Source organism: Mauremys reevesii, linkage group 1, assembly GCF_016161935.1.
Source record: "Mauremys reevesii isolate NIE-2019 linkage group 1, ASM1616193v1, whole genome shotgun sequence".
Classification (NCBI taxonomy): Eukaryota; Metazoa; Chordata; order Testudines; family Geoemydidae; genus Mauremys; species Mauremys reevesii.
In genome coordinates, this window is record NC_052623.1 from 319,599,512 (window position 1) to 319,620,425 (window position 20,914).

The window sequence follows — 20,914 nt, forward strand, 5'->3', positions numbered from 1 at the left end:
TGGAGGTGCAAGAAACCTTGCAGTACACAGTTATTATGGAATAACTGTCCACAGGGAAATCTTTCTTCCTAATCCCCATTAGTTAAATGTTGATTTATACCCTGAAGCCAGAGGGATTTATATTCCTTTCCAATTTATGATATTTGAAAAATATCCTTAGTACTGTAACTCTGGGTATTCTTGTTACCCATATGAATGACCAATCCTTTAGAGAATGCTGCTAACTCCCAGTGTAAATTAAAGCAGCCGTAGTGCTTTTCTAATCTAGGTCTTCTAGTTACAAGCCATCAAGGGGCCATTACACTGACTTGGGATCACCAAAATGCAATAGCACTTTGACCACACCTACTCCCTGGGGCACAATCCCCATCAACCCTCTATTCAGAGGAACTACTTACAAAATAGGGTGCTACTCAACTTGGGCCAGTGTAGCAGAATCAGGTCCTAAAGCCCAAATCCTCAAAGGTATTAGGCACCTACCACCAATTGACAGGGATTAATTCAATGCATAAATACCTTTGAGTATGTGGGCAACAGTGTTTTCACTAACATGAATTTGGATTTGGATTAATATGCTTAAATATATTCCACAGGCCTCTGTGGTGTTCAGTAGTAAATAAAGGCTATAATGATGCCCATCTAACAGTGGTGCCCAGCATGTACTTGAGCTAGGAAGGACAATTTGGTCTTCATTCTGGTACTGTCTGTTTAGGGGCCATGGGAACAGTAAACAATAACTTTCCTGGATTTCCGCAGAATGTTTGTAAATTACAAGCACCTTGGGAAGGCAGAGAGAGAAACTTTTTCAGGGCCATGTTTGCAGCCTCCCACAGTAAAATCTATGGGAGGAGAAAAGAGTTCAGCAAACTCCCTAAGGTCTACCTCATAGAGTTTCTGACTAATGTACCTCTAAGGGGAGAAGTTTGAGGGAGCAGGGAGTTTGAGGGAGCAGCCTCCAAACATGGCAGATCCAGAAACTCCAACTTTGTGGAGGTGTCATTCCGCAGTGCTGTCCAGTGCTCCCTCCTCTCCTGGCATGGCTCCCTGAGAAGCCATGCTATCGTTGGCTTCCTACCTAAAAACAAAACTTCTTTGAGGGACCAGCATGGTGGGGAAGATAATGCAAGTAGAAGCAGTAGTATACCTCCACAGTTTTGTCGATGAAAGCTGCCTTTTGTCAATAAAACTCTGTAGTGTAGACAAAGCCCTAGATTCTGTACATGTATTCAACTGAACACCACACAAGTCCTGAAGGCAACAGACTACAAAGGGTAGCTTCTCCCCTTTCCCTGCAGCAATACCCCCAGCACTAATCTCCATTTGGACCTTCTCTGGAAAACCACCTACCACAGTGGTTTTCAAACCTTTCCAAATAATATAGTCTACCACATACCCCCATCTGAGATAGAGTCATAATATACCTACGATTAGATTGCCAAGTCTCACTAAATAAAATGTGTTTGCCATTACCAGATTTTTCTCACATACCCCCAGAGGAGCTTGTGTACCCCTAGGGATACATGTACCCCAGTTTGAAAACCACTGACCTAGCACAATCAGCCCTGGTCCTTGTCCAGGGCTTCTAGACACTACAGTAATACAAATAATTAATAGTAAAAAGACCTTCCTTATGCTCCCAGGGGAGCTGGTGAAGAAAGCATGTCTTGAAGGCACTACTGTTTACAATATCTATCTAGGCTTCTACAATGCATCTCCTTCCCCTCCTTTTGGGACGTTTCCACACCATTTAATTTTCCTTTCATCCCCTTCGATACATCTGCTTTATGAGTCAGACAGAGATTGATGTGAATGATTTTCTTATCTCAGTATGGGGGATTTACAAGCCTAAATTAGGGCTACATATTAATTACACACTTAATACAATATAACACACATTATAGTAATTACAAGGTACTAATTGCTTTCTTTTCAGCCATGAAATCCAGTTTATTTGGGGCTTATGCCTGCATTTCTTGAAGTCAGTTTGAGTTTCATTTGTGCAGGGAGGGAAAGCAGGATTGTGTCTTTAGTTTGCCTTTGTGTTGATGTGTATTTGCTCGCAGAGAATCTAATTATCTATTTTCCAGAATCATTGGTGGGTATCGGGGGAGGGGGAAAGGAGAGAGGGAGCAGGCAGAAGCAGCCATTAAAAATGTATCTAGAAGGCATTCAAGGGCGTACCCTTATGACCACACATGTAGCACAGACCTAAAAGCCCTTATGCAGCTTTTCAAGGTTATTGTGTAAAGCACAGTCTGCTATTAGTGATGATGGGAGTTGGGTGTGTAAAATCCCCATGTCTTACCCCCAATCTGGTATTTCATTTTATCAAGAATGTTAAATTCCTCTTGATTTCTCTCAAACACTGAATTATTTTTTGTCTTTATCTTGTGCCTTGCGTCATGTGCCTCATGCTCACAATACCTCCTCCTGCTGAAAGACTAAAAAGAACTTAGCAGCCAGAAAGGTTTCTGCTACAATTTTTTTCAATGAGCATGTGATATATAACCCATGAATGCCAGCTCAGAGGCAGTGTGTCTTTTCTGTTGTTGTAACTTATTAAAATAAAATAAATACATCCCGGTATTCACACCCTACGCACTATTGTAATAACCTTTGTACAAAATATGCCTGGTAAGATATCATTTAAAAACTCATATCTTGCTGCTCAGTAATATTACAGCAAAATGCATGTAGCAGTGATGTATGTGAAGTTATAAACATAAGCTGAACTCAGGACTAAAAGTATGTTTACTAGAGAAGTCTGGGGAATGGCCAAACCAGTTCCACAGAGATGAAGGGTAAACTGACGCCTTAGCCAGCAGTGCACTATTATCTGCTAAGTGGCCATTTGTTGTCAGGAAAGGAGGCAGGTTCAAAAAGTCTACATCTTAGCAAAGAAACAGCATGGAGTTTCCTTCCACACAAACTGCCTGTCACCTTGCTCCCTTCTGGAAATGCTTCTCCAAGGGGAGATAGGATCATAAAAAGGGGCAGACACCCGAAGACACCTGTCTCTATCTCCCTCACTTACAGGATTTACCGGTACTCCTGGAGTCCTGAGGGGGCGTGGCCTCATCCAGAAGAGGCGTGGCCTCATCCAGAAGAGGCGTGGCCTCTCAAGATTTAAAGGCCCTGGGGAACCAGCTGTGGCTGGGAGACTCAGAGCCTTTAAATCAACCAGGGGCTTCCAGCTGCAGAGGTGGCTGGGAGCCCCCCAGGGCTCAGGGGAAAATTAGAGGGCCCGGGGCTCTAGCCGTCAGGGGGAACCCCGAGCTTTGCGGGGCTGGGGCAGGGATTTAAAGGGCCCAGAGCTCCTGCCGCTGTGGGAAGCCCGGAGCCCTTTAAATCCTGGCCCCAAAGCTGTGGATTCAAAGGGCTCTGGGCTGCCCGCAGTGGTGGGAGCTCTGAGCCCTTTAAATCCCAGCCGCGGCCAGGATTCAAAGGACTCTGGGCTGCCTTCAGCGGCAGGGGGCTCTGAGCCCTTTAAAGCTCAGCCGTGGCCGGGATTTAAAGGGTTTGGGGCTGCCTGCAGCTGCGGGGAGCTCTGAGCCCTTTAAATCTCAGCTGTGGCCAGGATTCAAAGGGCTCTGGTAGCCCGCAGCCGCGGGGAGCTCTGAGCCTTTTAAATCCCGGCCCCAGCTCAGCCATTGGAGCCGCGGCTGGGATTTAAAGGGCTGCGCGCAGCCCAGAGCCCTTTCAATCCCCGCCGTGGAAGTCGATGCGATCCAGCATGGCGTACTGGCTCTTGCCGGTACGCCGGACCGGACCGCACCGGCTTACTTTCACCTCTGCTCACTGCTCATTGTATTCACAGCACCTGAAGCGACAAAGGAAACATTCATTGGACTCTGAGAGAAGGGGTCCTGACCTAAGAAGTTTGGTCAGTACGGTCTAGTCTGCACTACGGAGTTAGGTCAACTCAAGGCAGCTTACGGCGATCTAACTATGGAAGTGTCTACACTTCAATTTTGCTTCCTCCGATTTAACTGCCCAACTACAACGACTTAATAACTCCACCTTCACAAGTCAGGATCAATGTAGTTAGGTCAATGCAGTGTCAGTGTAGACACTGTGTTGCTTATGTCAACCATTACTGGCTTTCAGAAGCCGTCCCAAAATACCCCACATAGACAGTATAATCAATACAAGCGTTCCTGATGAGGACACACACCGCCGACACAAAGAGCAAAGTGCAGACATGCCAGAGCAATGTAATTACTGTGGCGGCTGTATGCCAACATAAATTAGGTCGACTTAGGGCTTGTCTGCTCTGGCACTTTACAGAGCTGCAACTTTCTCGCTCAGGGGTGTGAAAAAACACCCCCCTGAGCGCTGCAAGTTTCAGCGCTGTAACACGCCAGTATAGACATGCTCCCAGCACTGGTGGCTATGCCCCTTGTGGAGGTGGTTTTTTTAGAGTACTGGGAGAGCTCTCTCCCAGCACTCTGCTGCGACCACACAAGCTATGTTAAAGAGCTGCCGTGGCACCTCTGCCGCAGCAGCACTTTAACATTGCCAGTGAAGACATGCCCTTAATTTTGTAGGCCTTAGACTGCTGAAAGCATGTGGTGAGAAAACTTTGCTTTGAATTTAACATAGTGTGTTAAATTAGGCACCAATTGTCTTTTATCTTTATTTTTCTTGTAACTATTTCTGACTTTTATGCCTCATTACTTGTATTCACTTAAAATCAGTCTCCTTGTTGCAGTTAATAAACCCGTTTTATTGTTTTATCTAATCTCATATGTTTAAACTGGAATGTCCAAAAAACTCCATTTGGAGTGACAACTTGTGAGCATATCATTTCTTTTAAAGAAATAATGGAGCTAATATAACTTGTATAGTCCAGGAGAGGGCTGGGCAGTACAGGACATACATTTCTGGGGGGAAATCTAAGACTGGCAGTGTGTTGGCGATCACCCTGCAGTATAAATAATGTTGGTGAGAGCCAGAGTGTAAGCCAAGTGTGGCTGACAGCCTGCAGTTACACAGACACTCAGGGTGTGGCCTGCACGCTGTATGGCTGTTTGTGAGCAGCCCAGGAGGGACCTACTTCAGAAAGGCATTTTAAGGCACCCACGGTTGTAGGACATGGGTGAGACAGCTGCACCCTGGTATGTCACTGCATATTATGCCTAACTCATGAATGCCAGCTAAGAGACAGTGGGTCTTTTCTGTTTGTGATGCTTATTACATAAATAAAAGGCACAGACAGCACTCAGAATAATAGAAATGTAGGGATGGAAGGGACCTCAAGAGGTCATCTACCCCAGCACTGAGGCAGGACCAAATAAACCTATACAATCCCTGAGAGATGTTTGTTCTTCTCATGGTACTTGATCTACCAGTTCTCTGAGTTCGTTAAATTCTGCTTTTTTGAAGTCCATTGCCTTATTCTGCTGCTCTCACTGCTTCCTTGCCTTAGAATAGTTAAATCTATCATTTATGTTACATAGATCATTGTTATTTTGTATGTTACATTTGAATGCACGTAGAGGCCCCAATCAGGTTCAGGGCCCCATTGTGCTAGGCATTGTATATACACATAATAACAGAAAGTCCCTGCCCCAGGGAGCTTACAATATAAATAGAGAAGATAGACAAAAGAAGTGTTATTAGCCTCATTTTACAGATGAGAAACTAAAGCACAAAGATGTTTTCAAAAGGCACAAATGACAGATGTCCAAATTATTGACTTTCAATGGGAATCAGGCACCTACCTGCAATATGTACCTTTGAAAATTTCCCCCTAAATAACTTTCCCAAGATCACACAGGCCGTGCAAGGAACTGAAATGAGATCATCTGAATCTTAGTTCAGTGCCCCAGCCAGTAGATCATTCTCACACAGCATTCATAATGAACATAGCAGAGGTGATCGCTTCTCTCTCTCTCTCTCTCTGTGTATACGTATATCCATCATAACGTGGTGTATCTGCTACAACTTGTCCTTTTGCATCATACACACAAAGAATTCCTCCTCCCAACGACAGAAACAACTGTTATTTTATTTACAGATTTGTCCTGAAATGGAGGATGCCTGTGTGTGTGCACACACACATGCACGCACGCCTGTACGCATGCACACAGAGTGTTCTCTTTTTTTGTGCTTTGTTTTATTGCCCTCTTCGTACACACTAAAGATCTTTGGTAGTTTAAAGCATATTGTTTTCCTTCTTGAACTGTTGAAATGAATGCAGCCATCTTGGCACAATGGACTTACTTTAGCCCTTGCCTACATGTGAGTGCAACCCCCATTGAAGTCCGAAGTAGTTGGACCTATTTACGCTAGGGCTAAATACAGCCCATTAGGCTATTTTGGGGAAATTGTTGGACCTACCAGAACCCTAACTCTCTCGGAGCACAAACTAAAGATAGGGCCTGTGATGTTGCACTCCATATGTTTTGTGAAAATATGCTTAAGAATGTGAATATAATGTAACTGGAATATGCTTTATGCAAAAGGTGTCTTGTAAGGTATTACAAAGCTTATAATCTACTGAGTGTGTTCATCCTATTTGTATGCACGTATCATTCTTGTATCTGAAGCTAGAAATATGAAGTATAACTCTGAGGTCCTATTGTAATTATGCAAAGTGTGGGCCACTAATGGAGGTTTAGAATCTTGATGGCCCCCATTGACTAGGACAATTGGTTGTAAATGGCTCTGTTTACTTGCAAACCTTCCTGGGTACATGTGAGCCAGTCCTGGAAGAATGGATTCTGGGGTCTCACAGGATATGTGAACATGTCACCTGATACTGGAATCCATCTTAAACCTGGCGCTTTTCCATTTAGAAGGAGGGTGGAGACTCAGAGAGACAAAATATTCTCGCCTTCTGCCAAGGCTATAAAAAGGGGTGGAACAGAACAAAGGGGACTGCCAGTCATGAGAACACCCCTGCTTTCCACCTAAGATGTCTGCTGTACCAAGGGAAAGGACTGGACCCAGACTAGGAAGGAGTCTAGTCTGTGAAACAAGCTTATTGGAGCATCTCTGAGGGTGATCTTTTACCTATAATCAGTTTCTTAATGTATTAGGCTTAGACTTGCGTGTTTATGCTTTATTTTGCTTGGTGAGTTACTTTGTTCTATCTGTTATTACTTGAAACCACTTAAATCCTACTTTTTATACTTAATGAAATCACTTTTGTTTATTAATTAACCCAGAGTAAGTGATTAATACCCGTGGGAGCAAACAGCTGTGCATATCTCTCTATCAGTGTTAGAGGGCAGACAATTTATGATTTTACCGTGTATAAGCTTTATACAGAGTAAAATGGATTTATCTGGGGTTTGGATCCCATTGGGAACTGGGTGTCTGGGTATTGGAGATAGGTGACCTGCTGAGCAGTTTTTGGTTAAAGTCTTCAGCTTTGGGGGTGTGGGCCAGACCTGGGTCTGTGTTGCAGCAGGCTAGTGTGTCTGGCTCAACCGGGCAGGGTTCTGGAGTCCCAAGCTGGCAGGGAAAATGGGCTCAGAGGTAATTCCAGCACATCAGGTGACAGTCCCAAGGGGGTCTGTGACTGAACCCATCACAGGGCCATATTGAAAAATGAGATCCTGGACTGGGTTCTGAATTCAAACTTGGAAAACCACAAAGTTGAGGAATGTGTTGTACATGGGATTGTGATTCAGGCTCATGCCTATCTAGCATTGACCAACTCAATCTGTGAAACTAGATGTCCTTGTTTAACTAAACTACCCTGTTACATGCACAAACAAAGACTCTCACTGAGTAACTAACATCCCAGCCAAAAGCAAAAAAACTCCAACAAAAACAAGAAAATGGAGCCCTGATAGTGTTTCTTTTTTTCAAATATAATATGCAGCTGGGTACTCACTTCTGAGGAAGCAGCATCCCAACCAGAGTGTAAGTACTGACAGAAAACTGAAGCAAATGAAACCGACCAAAGAAATAGATAGGGATCGAGTTCCAGAAGAGTTTTGCCCCAGTCAATGCCAGAAATGGATGATTCTTTGGAAGTGCTGTATACTAATGTATTCTCCTGTCAGGACTCCAGGAGCAGTTCAGAAAGTGATTCACAACTAACCTAGTATCAAAACACCCTACTCGCTGTCACCTGTATATTGATGTGGAGGGGAGCAGACATGCAGCATGCATCTTTTGTACACTACATAAGCCTGTTGATCAGGCCCTTCTTCTGCAAAATTCTCCAGAGAGAAATCTTAATTGGCACTGTCACAAAATGTGTCTTGCTGCCTCTCATTCAATAAAGACACTAAAAGCTTCAGAACAGCAGAAAGCCACATCACCTGAAACATGACATTGTAACAAGTTGGAAATGCAAAATATATCCACTAGACTCTACATCAAAACCCAATATGAGTGGGATGATTTAAATCCACAAAAGTCAGGAAATTCAAAGTTAGGATTGCCTCATTTTCCATTCTTGTTTTCATTATCCTTCATGTACTATTCCCATTTCCCCCTCCAGCAACTCAGTATTCTCCTTCCCTTTCCATTTTTACCTTCATTTTCAGGTCAAATGCTTAAACTTAGCCAATTCACTTTATGAATGAAATGTTTAGCGCAGCCTTAGTAGAAAAATCTGAGTCTGGCTAGAGGATGTGAGGCCCCTGACATGTTTATTGAAGATGGAAAGACAAAAGTTGAATGCCAGATATGAAAAAACCCTGCTTGTATCCATCACATTAGAAATGTTGCTTAAGAACAGCATCATCTCTTTAAAAATACCAACCCTTCAATATGAAATTCAAGGTAACCTGCTTTTTTAAATTCCTGTGCCACAATTAAAGCTACTGTTGGCCGATTTTAAAATGTTTGAGGAGACAACAATGTGTCACTTGCATACAGTCCCACAGCCCTGCCGCTGTAGCACCCGTAATGTAGACTTGGCCTCAGACTCCTTTAAACTCAGACTCCCTTAAATATACTAACTAGGCCTAGTTGAAAATTTTCCTTCAAAACTGTTTTTGACAGAAAAATGTTTTCCTCAAATCTTTTGGTTTTCTGCAATAAATAAATAAATAAATAAATACTGATTTATTTTTGTCTGAAAACCTGAAGTTTTTGTTTCTTGGATTTTGGCCCCAAAGTTGAAATTTTCCATAGGGATGTGAGGAACATTTTCTGACAGCTCTACTACTTACCCACATTCTGCTGATGCACAAGGGACTCTCAACTGGTGCAAATTAGGCACCAAGCAGCCTGAAGAAAATATCATTTGAAGCTGGGTAGAAGCTGCCTCTGCTCATGTAACACCGACAGAACCCAGTCACTGGTGGCATGATCGAACCTGGGACCTCTGGAGCTTAGTGCATGAGCCTCTATAGCCTGAGCTAAAAGCCAACTGCTTGATAGCTAAGGCTGTAGAGCAGACTCATTTTATCTCTCTTTAAGAGGTCTCAGTGCCACTAGATGAGACAGAACACCACATGCAGGAGGTGTGGAGGTTACATACTTCCCCTAGCTGAGGGGATGTATCCTGAGCTTCAGAGACTTCTCAGTTGAAATCCCAGACCAGCCCCCACTTGTAATGCCAACAGATGTCATCAGTGGGCAGGATTGAATCTAGGATCTCTGGAGCTTTGTGCATCAACCTCTACAGTATGAGCTAAAAGCCAACTGGCTCTTAGCTAAAGTTGTAGGGCAGACTCATTTTATATCTCTCTCTAAGTGGTCTCGGTGCCACTAGATGGGACAGAACACCACACCCAGAAGGTGTGGGGTTATACTCACACCTTCTTCTACCTTCTTTCAATGCCTCAGGTTTTAAACCACACCAGTTTAGACTCGCTTATGCTCACTTACACATTAGTAGGTGGGACCCTGTGACTCTGTTCATATTGCCTGCACATTTGGCCCAATTAGGGTGATCAGATAGCAAGTGTGAAAAATCAGAATGGGGGGGAGGGGGCTGATAGGTGCCTTCATAAGAAAAAGCCCCGAATATTGGGACTGCCCCTATAAAATTTGGACATAGAATCATAGAAGATTAGAGTTGGAAGTGATCTCAGGAGGTCACCTAGCCCAACCCCTGCTCAAAGCAGGACCAACCCCAACTAAATCATCCCATTCGGGGCTTTGTCAAGCTGGGCCTTAAAAACCTCTAAAGATGGAGATTCCACCACCTCCCTAGGTAACCCATTCCAGTGCTTTTCCACCCTCCTAGTGAAATAGCTTTTCCTAATATCCAACCTAGACATCTCCCACTGAAACTTGAGACCATTGCTCCTTGTTCTGTCATCTGTCACCACTGAGAACAGCCAAGCTCCATTCTCTTTGGAACCCCCCCAGCAGGTAGTTGAAGGCTGCTATCAAATCCCTCCTCACGCTTCTCTTCTGCAGACTAAATAAGCCCAGTTCCCTCAGCCTCTCCTCATAAGGTATGTGCCCCAACCCCCTTACTATTTTCATTGCCCTCTGCTGAACTCTCTCTAATTTGTACACATCCTTTCCATAGTGTGGGGCCCAAAACTGGACATGATATTCCAGATGTGGCCTCACCAGTGCCAAATAGAGGGGAATAATCACTTCCCTCGATCTGCTGGAAATACTCCTATTAATGCAGCCCAATATGACGTTAGCCTTCTTGGCAACAAGGACACACTGTTGATTCATATCCAGCTTCTCGTCCACTGTAACCCCCAAGTCCTTTTCAGCAGAACTGCTGCTTAGCCAGTCGGTCCCCAGCCCATGGCAGTGCATGGGATTCTTCCGTCCTACGTTCAGGACTTTGCATTTGTCTTTGTTGAACCTCATCAGATTTCTTTTGTCCCAATCCTCGAACTTGTCTAGGTCACTCTGGACCCTACCCCTACCCTCCAGCATATCTCCCTCTCCCCCCAGCTTAGTGTCATCCGTGAACTTGCTGAGGGTGCAATCCATCCCATGATCCAGATCATTAATGAAGATGTTGAACAAAACTGGCTCCAGGACCGACCGCTGGTGCACTCCGCTTGATACCGGCTGCCAAGTATTCATTGAGCCATTGATCGCTACCCATTAAGCCCTACAATCTAGCCAGTTCTCTATCCACCTTATAGTCCATTCATCCAATCCATACTTCTTTAACTTGCTGGCAAGAATACTATGGAAGACCATATCAAAAGCTTTGCTAAAGTAAAGGTATATCACATCCACCACTTTCCCCACATCCACAGAGCCAGTTATCTCATCATAGAAGGCAATCAGGTTGGTTAGGCATGACTTGCCCTTGGTGAAACCATGTTGACTGTTCCTGATCACCTTCCTCTCCTCCAAGTGCTTCAAAATAGATTCCTGGAGGACTGCTCCATGATTTTTCCAGGGAATAAGGTGAGTCTGTAGTTCCCCGGATTCTCCTTCCCTGTTTTAAAGATGGGCACTATATTTGCCTTTCCATCCAGGACCTCCCCTGATCGCCACAAATTTTCAAAGATAATGGCCAATGGCTCTGTAATCACATCAGCCAACTCCCTCAGCACCCTCAGAGGCATTGCATCCAGCCTCATGGACTTGTGCATGTCCAGCTTTTCTAAATAGACATCTGGTCACCGTAGGCTCAGTGCTCACACTCCAAATAAATCCACAGAACATATTATTGCAACACCATGCTCTGAGTGTCCCTAGCATCTGTTTTCCAGAAGCTGGGAATGGGTGACAGGGGATGGATCACTTGATGACTGTCTGTTCTGGTCATTCCCTCTGAAGCACCTGGCACTGGCCAGTGTTGGAAGACAGGATACTGGGCCAGATGGACCATTGGTCTGACCCAATGCAGTCATTCTTATGTTCTTATAATAAATAATATCCAAGATGACATCAATACAGTTATTTGTGATTTATATTGTAGCACCCAGCAGCCCTAATTAGGATTGGGGTCCTAATGCTGTCTGTATACAGACATATAGGAGGAGGCAGTCCTTGTCTCAAAGCACATACAGTGGTTTAACACTATTTTTTCTGGGGCAACTTTCAGCCAAATTCATCCTGGACCACATTCATCGGTGACATAAATCGTGCTGTGAACAGAGTTTTTCTTTTCATCTAGGAATATTATTGGATATTCATTGCTAATTTCACAGCCTATGATGGTTACTGACAAGTGCTTATATCTGTACAGAACAGCACCAGAAAAGCTGATTTTTTTTATTTCATTTTGTTGTTGTTGTTTCTAGAAACCTATGGGGATTACATTTGCTTGTTTTTATATGAAATTAAAATGATCTGGTTCTTAACTTATTCTTTCACAATGTTTCGGCTAAGAGAGTTGAATGAATGGAAACCACAAAGATGGCCTTTAACTCTTACTTTATTTTTAAAGTATGGAATTGTTATGAAATCAGAGTGAATAGTATAATTTTAATAACAATCCTTCTATTATGCCCTTTATTTCATGGAAGATCATGAAAACAATATTGGGGGGGGATGTTTAGATACTGATTTTTAGCCCCATCTTAACTGGGCCTACAATTTTATGATTTAGGATGTTTAAATATCTCAGTTTCTGATTTGTAGGCAGAGTCAGATAGTTGGACATCTAAATTCTCTAAATAGAGCCCACCATTATTTCTATGCACAACAGAGGCCAATATTTAAAAATATGGTCCTGGCTGCCCATTTACAGAAGCAGAGAATTTGGTCCATTTCATTCCTGGGTTTTTCTGATTAAGGGTAGGAAAGTTTCCCTAGGACAGGGGATGCAGTGGCCATGGTCACCCAAAGCAATTGACAATAACAAAAAGCTTGGAAACTAGATCTCAGATGCGCACAAAGCACCACCTTCAGTCTTAACTATTCTGATTCCAGTCAGTAAACTGCTTACAATAGTACAGGTGTAGCTTTCCTAGGTAAACAATTTGAATACTGACTGTCACCCTGTAACAGGAAACCAGGCTATCAATATATCCCTAAGGCATGTACATCTGTGATTGGAGCTAATAAGTTATTGGATGTCACTGCTGCTCCATATAAATAGGGCTAATGTATAGTGGGCCCAATTCACCACTGGAGTAACCCTTCTGAAACCAAAGAAGTTACACCAGGGATGAATTTGGCCCCAAATCCCTGGCAGTGGGAAGCTTGACTAGTAAAAAAAGACAGTGTGATTTTGAGCCAAATCCAAATTATCTGTTGAAATGTTTGCATGTCTAATGAATAACTTTTCCAACTGAACAAGCATCTCAGGCATCATTCAAATGAGTGCAATGCATATTCTATGACTTTAGGGGCATTTTTGAGAATTGGCTGTAGTTATAAATGCAAATTCAACGTTTCATGAGAATTATAGAAATATAAAGTCAACAATTGCTTTGGCCTAAATGTTTGACAGTTTAGCTTTTAAGGCGCGCAAAATGCACTTTAAAGGATGGCAGATCAGCCTCAACTAGATAGAAGGCAATGCAGGGGAAATGAATTCTATACATTCATAATACTGCTTTTTCATTCCATTAGGGAATGACTGTATTAGCCAAATAATTGAAACTATTGTGGGCTAAACCCTGCATGTGCTACCAAGGCAAGTAGCCCCAGTAAGCAAAATTCTGCTCTCTTATACCAGTGTAACAGTGTCCATATTTCAGTCAGCATCTCTAATCTATAAACTGCAAGATGTATTGGCCTAAGTCTGCTCTTTCAGACGTTTTACGGTGCTGTAAACACGCCACATCAAAGGACTTATTCCAGATTTCCATTGGTGTGAGAGCAGAAGTAAATCCATTGATTTCAGGGGGAGCTAGTCACATAAGTAGGGAGAGGATGAAGGTAGGAAGTGAGGAGCAGGAAGGATGATATTGTGGTTAAAGCACTGGAATTGGATTCTTGTGATCTATGTTCCGTCCCTGGCTCTGCAACATACTTCCTCTATGACTTTAGGCACGTAATTTAATCTCTCTGTAACTCATTTCCCAGTCTTCAGCTTGTACATTTGATCCCTTTCGCCATCTTTCCCTTGTCTGTCTTGTCAATTTGGAAGGTAAGCTTTTACTATGCGCTTGTACAGAACAAAGCAAAAGGGAGCTGTGGGATTGGTTCAGGCTGCTAGGCCCTAATTTAAATCAAATGCATTTTTTTTAATGTGAGTAAAATGTGGTCCTGACCTCACATCCAAATGTAGAACCTGACTTATGACCACAGCTGAGTGAATAGCAAGAAAAATTATTTGTGAATATTCTGGAAACTTCTCAACAGAATTTTGCTTTGACATGTTACATCCCTTTTTATTCAGTTTAGGTGAAATTCCCCCTATTTTCATATTTTCTTAGATTATAAAGCCAGGAGGGACCAGTGTGATCATCTACTCTGATCTATTGTATAACACAGACTATGGAATTTCCCTGAATTAATTCCTGTTTGAACTATAGCATATCTTTTAGAAAAAAATCAGGATTTTTAAAAGGTCCAGTGATGGACAATCCATCACAATCCTTGGTAATTTGTTCCAAGTAGGTACTTACAGACTGTGATCAAATCACCCTTAACTTTCTCTTTGTTAAACTAAACCTTTTGAGGGCTTAGGTAGATAGGATGTCAGTAGAGAATAGGACTTATAACAGGAAGTGAATGTCCATCGCACAGGAACGGATGTCACCCTTTTGGCAAGCAAAGCTTTGTTCATACAAATGACCGCAGAATGAAAATGTGGGGCCTGTAGCATAGAGTCATATAATCACAAAACAAAATGTATTTGGTGATAAAACGAAGATTGTTTGCCATAGAAGTAGAATTTGTCTATAAAGATCAGCTCATCCAGTTAAGGAACAGAAAAAAATTCCAGGTGATCCAAATGACCAATTAACCATTTCAATACCAAATTACAAATGTAGAATAAAGAATGCTCATAGTGAGCTCACAGGCAAATAATGAAGTTTCTTCATACAAAACATTCAGACAATTGAAAATAGTGAACGCATTTGTAAAAAAAAATCTCTGTGGACACTTCACAAACAGGTAGAAGGGGTAAATTTGCTTAACTGTGAATTGTTTGCCTAGTTTCAGATGAAAAACAAATGCATTTAGGACCTGATTCTGCTTCCAGTGAAGTTAATGGGAAGAGAACAGGCCCATAATGCAACAGAGTTATTGTCGTTTTGAGAATCGGACCACTGAGCTCATGAAAAAAGAAATTATGACAGGATTACCAGTTAAAAAACAAAGAAAACCCTAACATATTTTAGTCAAATGCATCTAATTTTAAACTAAAGTCCTAATCACTTGTCAAATTTTATTCATAATGCAAAAATTGACTCCAAGCCTAGCTAAAAATCTTAACGAGTGCCAGGGACTTTGACACTCATCCCAATTATTATGCAACAACTAAAATAGTTTTTAAACATTTAGCACCGTCTCTTTAAAACTTTGCTGATGTAGCAGAATTTTATAATGGCTGAAAAAGAGTAAACTTAATCCAAACTGCATGACTCTCCCTTTCATCATCTCTTCGGAAAAACACAGCAAAGTATAGTAGAGTAATTCTAGATGCCAATAAAATAGTGCCTCATTGTTCTTCATGGAAATTAGTGATGCATAATAATGCATGTCATTACTGCTAGTGAAAGCCATAGGAGAAATCATTACTGAATTTTAATGAATGAGTTAAATGCCTGGGATTGTCAACTCTGCTTAAGGAATAATTATCAGAGAAAAATTAATTCTGGCATTCAGTAATTACTACTTCAAATATTGTAAGATTTCACTGAAAGGACACTTTGTCTCAAATGCTTCCTGGCAAAAACAAAAGGCATAGTAACAAAACACATTATAGATGTAGGACATTTGATTATAAGAAGCTGGGTGTGGTAGAAATATAGACAGGGTTTTTAAAGTGACTTGCTTCCAGAAACAAAAACTAAGATATTCATATAAATGCAACTCTCCTAATAGAATATATTTTATAACTTTATGAGCAACTATAGGCCTCACCCTGGGATCTGCTAGAATGGTTCCTTACAGCCAGGGCCGGATTTAGGGCAGGCAACCCAGGCGACTGCCTGGGGTGCCAGGCTTGGAGGGCGCTGGGCTCGAGGTGCTATACATGAATAAATACAGATTTGCAGATCCTAGCCAGGGGCGGCTCCAGGCACCAGCACTCCAAGCGCATGCCTGGGGCGGCAAGCCGCGGGGGGCGCTCTGCCGGTTGCCGCTAGGGCGGCAGGCAGGGTGCCTTTGGCGGCTTGCCTGCGGAGGGTCCACTGGTCCCGCGGCTTCGGTGGACTTCCCACAGGTGTGCCTGTGGAGGGTCTGCTGGTCCCGCGGCTTCAGTGGACCTCCCGCAGGCACTCCTGCAGGAGGTCCGCCGAAGCCGCGGGACCAGCGGACCCTCCATGCTTGGGGTGGCAAAATATCTAGAGCCGCCCCGGATCCTAGCATGCAAATTCATTGTCTTATATGACAGGGATGCAAATTGTGCATTATAGTTGTGGAATGGGCTACAAATGCAATAAAAAATAAGGTATTCAAAAGTTTAACAAATGAGGATGAAGGCCCTGAAGACGCTCCTTGCCTGGGGCACCATTATGTCTGGTGCCAGCCCTGTTTACAACCATGCAAAGTCACATTTACTTCAGTGAGACCCTTTGCAAGTGTAAGGATCTGTGCTAGTGGATCCTATTGCAGGATCAGGACCATAATAACTATCCCATGATGATTTTGCCACCTACACTACTACTGATTGAAAGGGCTAAATTCTGCTCTCTCTGACTCTGGAGCTACAACAGTATAACTGAGAGCAGAATCCGGTGAAGACACTTTGCATTAACTCCCATTACACTATTAAATTTGAAGTGAATGATTGCTTGCTAAAACCCAGTTTTTGCTTGGAAGGCTTAATCCCATAATCTTCACAGGTAATACCACACTCCTCACTCAGACCTCAATGAGAGGATTACAGGATTGGGCCTGAAGGGTGCACACAGTTCTGATGTTCATGCTGATCATAAAAAGAACATTGATCCTGCTTTTTCCATAGAGGGGAAAAGTTTTAAAAAGGCAAAATATGTGCCTAAAATGCTTACATACAAAATCCTGTGCTGAACAAATCTCTTCCCACAACATATCATACACAACTCATGAGTCTGAAAAAGAAACAGAGAGCTCTTTAAAGTGGTGCAGCCCAGTTAATGCAAGTCTCATTCCTGGAGGTGAAACCAATAATAAGTAGGTCATTAGAAGCCCTTTATATCTGGCTGGCCATTAAATGGACTTTATCCACTGGCCATTCCTTTCTGGGCTGGACAGAAACCTGACTCTTCACCCTAGCATGGACGAAAGGCCTCTCTTTCCTCTCATCTCTGATAACTCTTCCTTTACTTGTTCCCTCTCCTCCTCCTGAGTATTATCAGGATTGCAGATTAACCAGCTGTGAGTTAGCAACTTCTACTATCCCCCTGAACACAGCTCAGGTTCACAGCAACTCTGTCTCCTCTGCTAGGGCAACCAAAGCCCTCCTCTGACAGAAAGCTATGGGGATACACTGATCATCTCATCCTCGGGAATTAAAATAAGCAGTTTAAATATCTATTTCTCATCATAGTAGCCAAGTGCTGAGAGAGAAAATATTTAATCTTTTCATTCTGACAGGACATAATGCTGGTGCATTGACTGTGGTGCTACTGGAGCCCTTTGACAGCACTCTCCTCCATCAGTGGCCACTTCTTCCATTCCTTTCATGGCCACTCTCAATGGACCTGATGCTGTGTTGTAAATTTATTTAAATGAGGAACAGGGGAGAGGGGACACGGTTGGCTTTAAGTTACTTTTGCATCCTCCATATTCTAGGACTGGCCAGAGGCCTGCCTGGCTTCTGGTATAAGTAAGAGCACCCACAGAGCTGTTTCAGAGTCTGCTCTGCCTATAACCAGGGGCGGCTCTAGGAATCCCGCCGCCCCAAGCAGGGCGGCGCGCCGAGGGGCGCGCTCTGGCGGTCGCCGGTCCCGCGGCTCCGGGGGACCTCTTGCAGACGTGCCTGCGGAGGTTCCGCTGGTCCCGCGGCTCCGGTGGAGCATCCGCAGGCATGCCTGCGGGAGGTCCACCCGAGCCGCAGGACCAGCGAACCCTCCGCAGTCATGCCTGCGGGAGGTCCACTGGTCCCGTGGCTCCGGTGGACCTCCCACAGGCATGACTGCGGAAAGTCCGCCGGAGCCGCCTGCCGCCCTGCCGGCAAAATGCCGCCCCAAGCGCGCGCTTGGCGCGCTGGGGTCTGGAGCCGGCCCTGCCTATAACAGCTCCCTGTGGACTATCTGCTAGCTGAGAATAGTTGGAGCATAATGTACACTGGCCATGCCCTCTCCCTCCCCATACATGGCACATTGTCTGTGCCTGGGTCTCTGAGTGGGCCCAACATCACTCCAGATCTGCACTGGCAAGGGATCCCCCTTCACACAGGGAACATTCCCATTATCCTGGTGGACCAGAGAATCAGCACTCAGGTTTCTTCCTCCCATGGTCCCACCTCCCAGCACCTTCTTACAGGACTATATTTCTGTTCCTTTCCCAGCTGCACTTCCAAGAAAGTCCCTCAGATTCTACTTCAGCCTCCTGCAACCTGTCCCCTCGTCATCTCTGAAATACCTCTCCAGTTGCTTTCACTTCACTCCCTGACCTGTTCTATCTAATCCTGCCCCGACTCCTTCTGTCTCCCATGTCATCTGACCCACCCCCCTTCCAGATGCCATTGCATCCACTTGCCTCTACCCTCCCCTCTTGCTGTCTCTCTATCTGCTTCATTCCAATTCACCCTGACTCCACAGGATCCTCCCTCTACTGCCACTAATTTCCTAACCTCCTTTCTCCCAGTACAGCAATGCTTCACAGCTGCTGCTAATTTCCACTCCCACTGTCCACCTCCTCATTTCTTTTTTAAAGCTCAGGAGCAGAAGAGGGGCTGCATCCGACGAAGTGGGTATTCACCAACGAAAGCTCATGCTCCCAAATGTCTGTTAGTCTATAAGGTGCCAAAGACTCTTTGCTGCTTTTACAGATCCAGACTAACACAGCTACCCCTCTGATACTTGAGCAGAAGAGGGTCAGTCAGTGATGAGAGAACCTCTAAAAGGTGAGAGGAGGGACTGAGTTTGAAAAAATAATGGGAAGCTTTGGGTCCTTCCTATCTAAACCTCCTGAGTCTGCATGCTGGCCTGGAGGTCTCATGAGATTTCCCAGACCCCCTACATTTGGTTAGACTGGAAGTACAAGGGGCAGGTTCATCCAGGGCCGTCTAGAGGATTCAGGGGGCCTGGGATCTTTGGCAGTGGGAGCCCCCACCGTCGAATTGCCGTCGAAGACCTGGCACTTCGGCGGCGAGTCCCAAGGCGGAAGGACCCTCCACCAAGGATCTTTGGAGCACTTCGGTGGTGGGTCCTGGAGCGGAAGGACTTTCTGCTGCCCACAATGTACTCCACGAGCCCTCTGCCTCCCATGCCTCACCTCTACTTTGCTTCAGGTCCATGCTGGAATGCCCCCTGCAGAGGCTGTGATAGGGAGATTTCCGTGGAAGTCTGGGGAGAGGCTTGTGTCAGCCTAACTGATGCAAAAGGGGCTGCTACACAACATTGGATCTGGCACCATCAGACTATCTTCCTTTGCCATGTTTCAGCTCTTTGACTTCAGGTTCTGGCCAGAACTAAGCAGCTCTCAAGCGCATGAAAGTTAACTATTATTATTTCTTTTAAGTTAAACTAGCTTTTTTCATTTACAGAATGGTTCAGTTTGTGTTTGATTTATGTTTATGGTGAAATCTTAGGCAGTTTTTTAACCACTTTGTCTGTCCCTACCTTAAACTTGAAAAGACTCACTGGAAATTAAGCAAACCAGCTGAAGAAGATCCAAGATAAACGAATGAAGTGGCAACAAATCCTGCATCTTGGCAAGGGGTTAGACTAGATGATCCTGGTGATCCCTTCTAACCCTAAGGTTCTATGATTCTAAGAATGGCACAAGTTCTGAAGACAAGAAAAAAAATCGCTTTCCCTCTCTCTCTCTCTCCATTTGAGGTTTTCATACGGGGATGTATGATCTGGAGTAACTCCATTAAAATCAATGCACAGACACTGTTGTAAAGCTAGTTTCAGTGAGGTCAGAATTAGACCCTATGTAATTATAAAAGTGTCCATAAACTTTATTGTGGTTAGAGTTGTGGAATTTGAGCTAGTGAGTTATACAGTGTGACACTAAAGAGTTAACAGGAAAATGTAGATTTACACGTTGTATAAAAATGGTGATCCAGATGTAGAGAGACAATGTTACCCTTTGTTACAAGGACTGCCATCTCATTACTTCTTTCCCACGTATTTCTGGTGACATATCAGTAATTGGATGCATAAGCTGTCAGACACCAGTGCTCCCAAGCTCCCTTTCAACTTGGTGTTTCACAGTATGTCAGGCTTTTTTCCTGTTTAATAAAAGATGGTGTTATATGCAACAACATATTCATAGCATTCAATGTCATGCTAATATTACTCACCAAAACTATACTGAAAATGAGTATAACCTCCTCACATTTTGTAAAGGAATGGTCTTACATTATGCAGGATCCAGTCCTCAGTGCAAATACTGATTTTCATCATCCCATAATTTAGGAAACATAAGAGAAATAGACCTGAAAATAATCAAATTTAATACCTGCTAGAAAGTTAAATTAGTGACATCAATTCCGAAAACAATTGTTGGTTGAGTTCTTGGACTGTTTCTCTATGCATGAGTCAGATATTATTATATACAGAGTTCAGACACATTAGATGGGGATTAGGTTTTTCCAAGGAAAGCTGATTGCAATCTTCATCTTCCTTTACAGAGCATTGCTCTCAGTAAACTGTATTATAGAGAGAGCTGTAAAGTTACTCCAGCTTTCTGCTGACTCATTTTTAGAACTGTGTTGATGACTGTATTTGCACCATCAGTACGTCCATGTAAAAAGTGATATTCTTATGGGTTCTTCATGGAAAATCTTAGA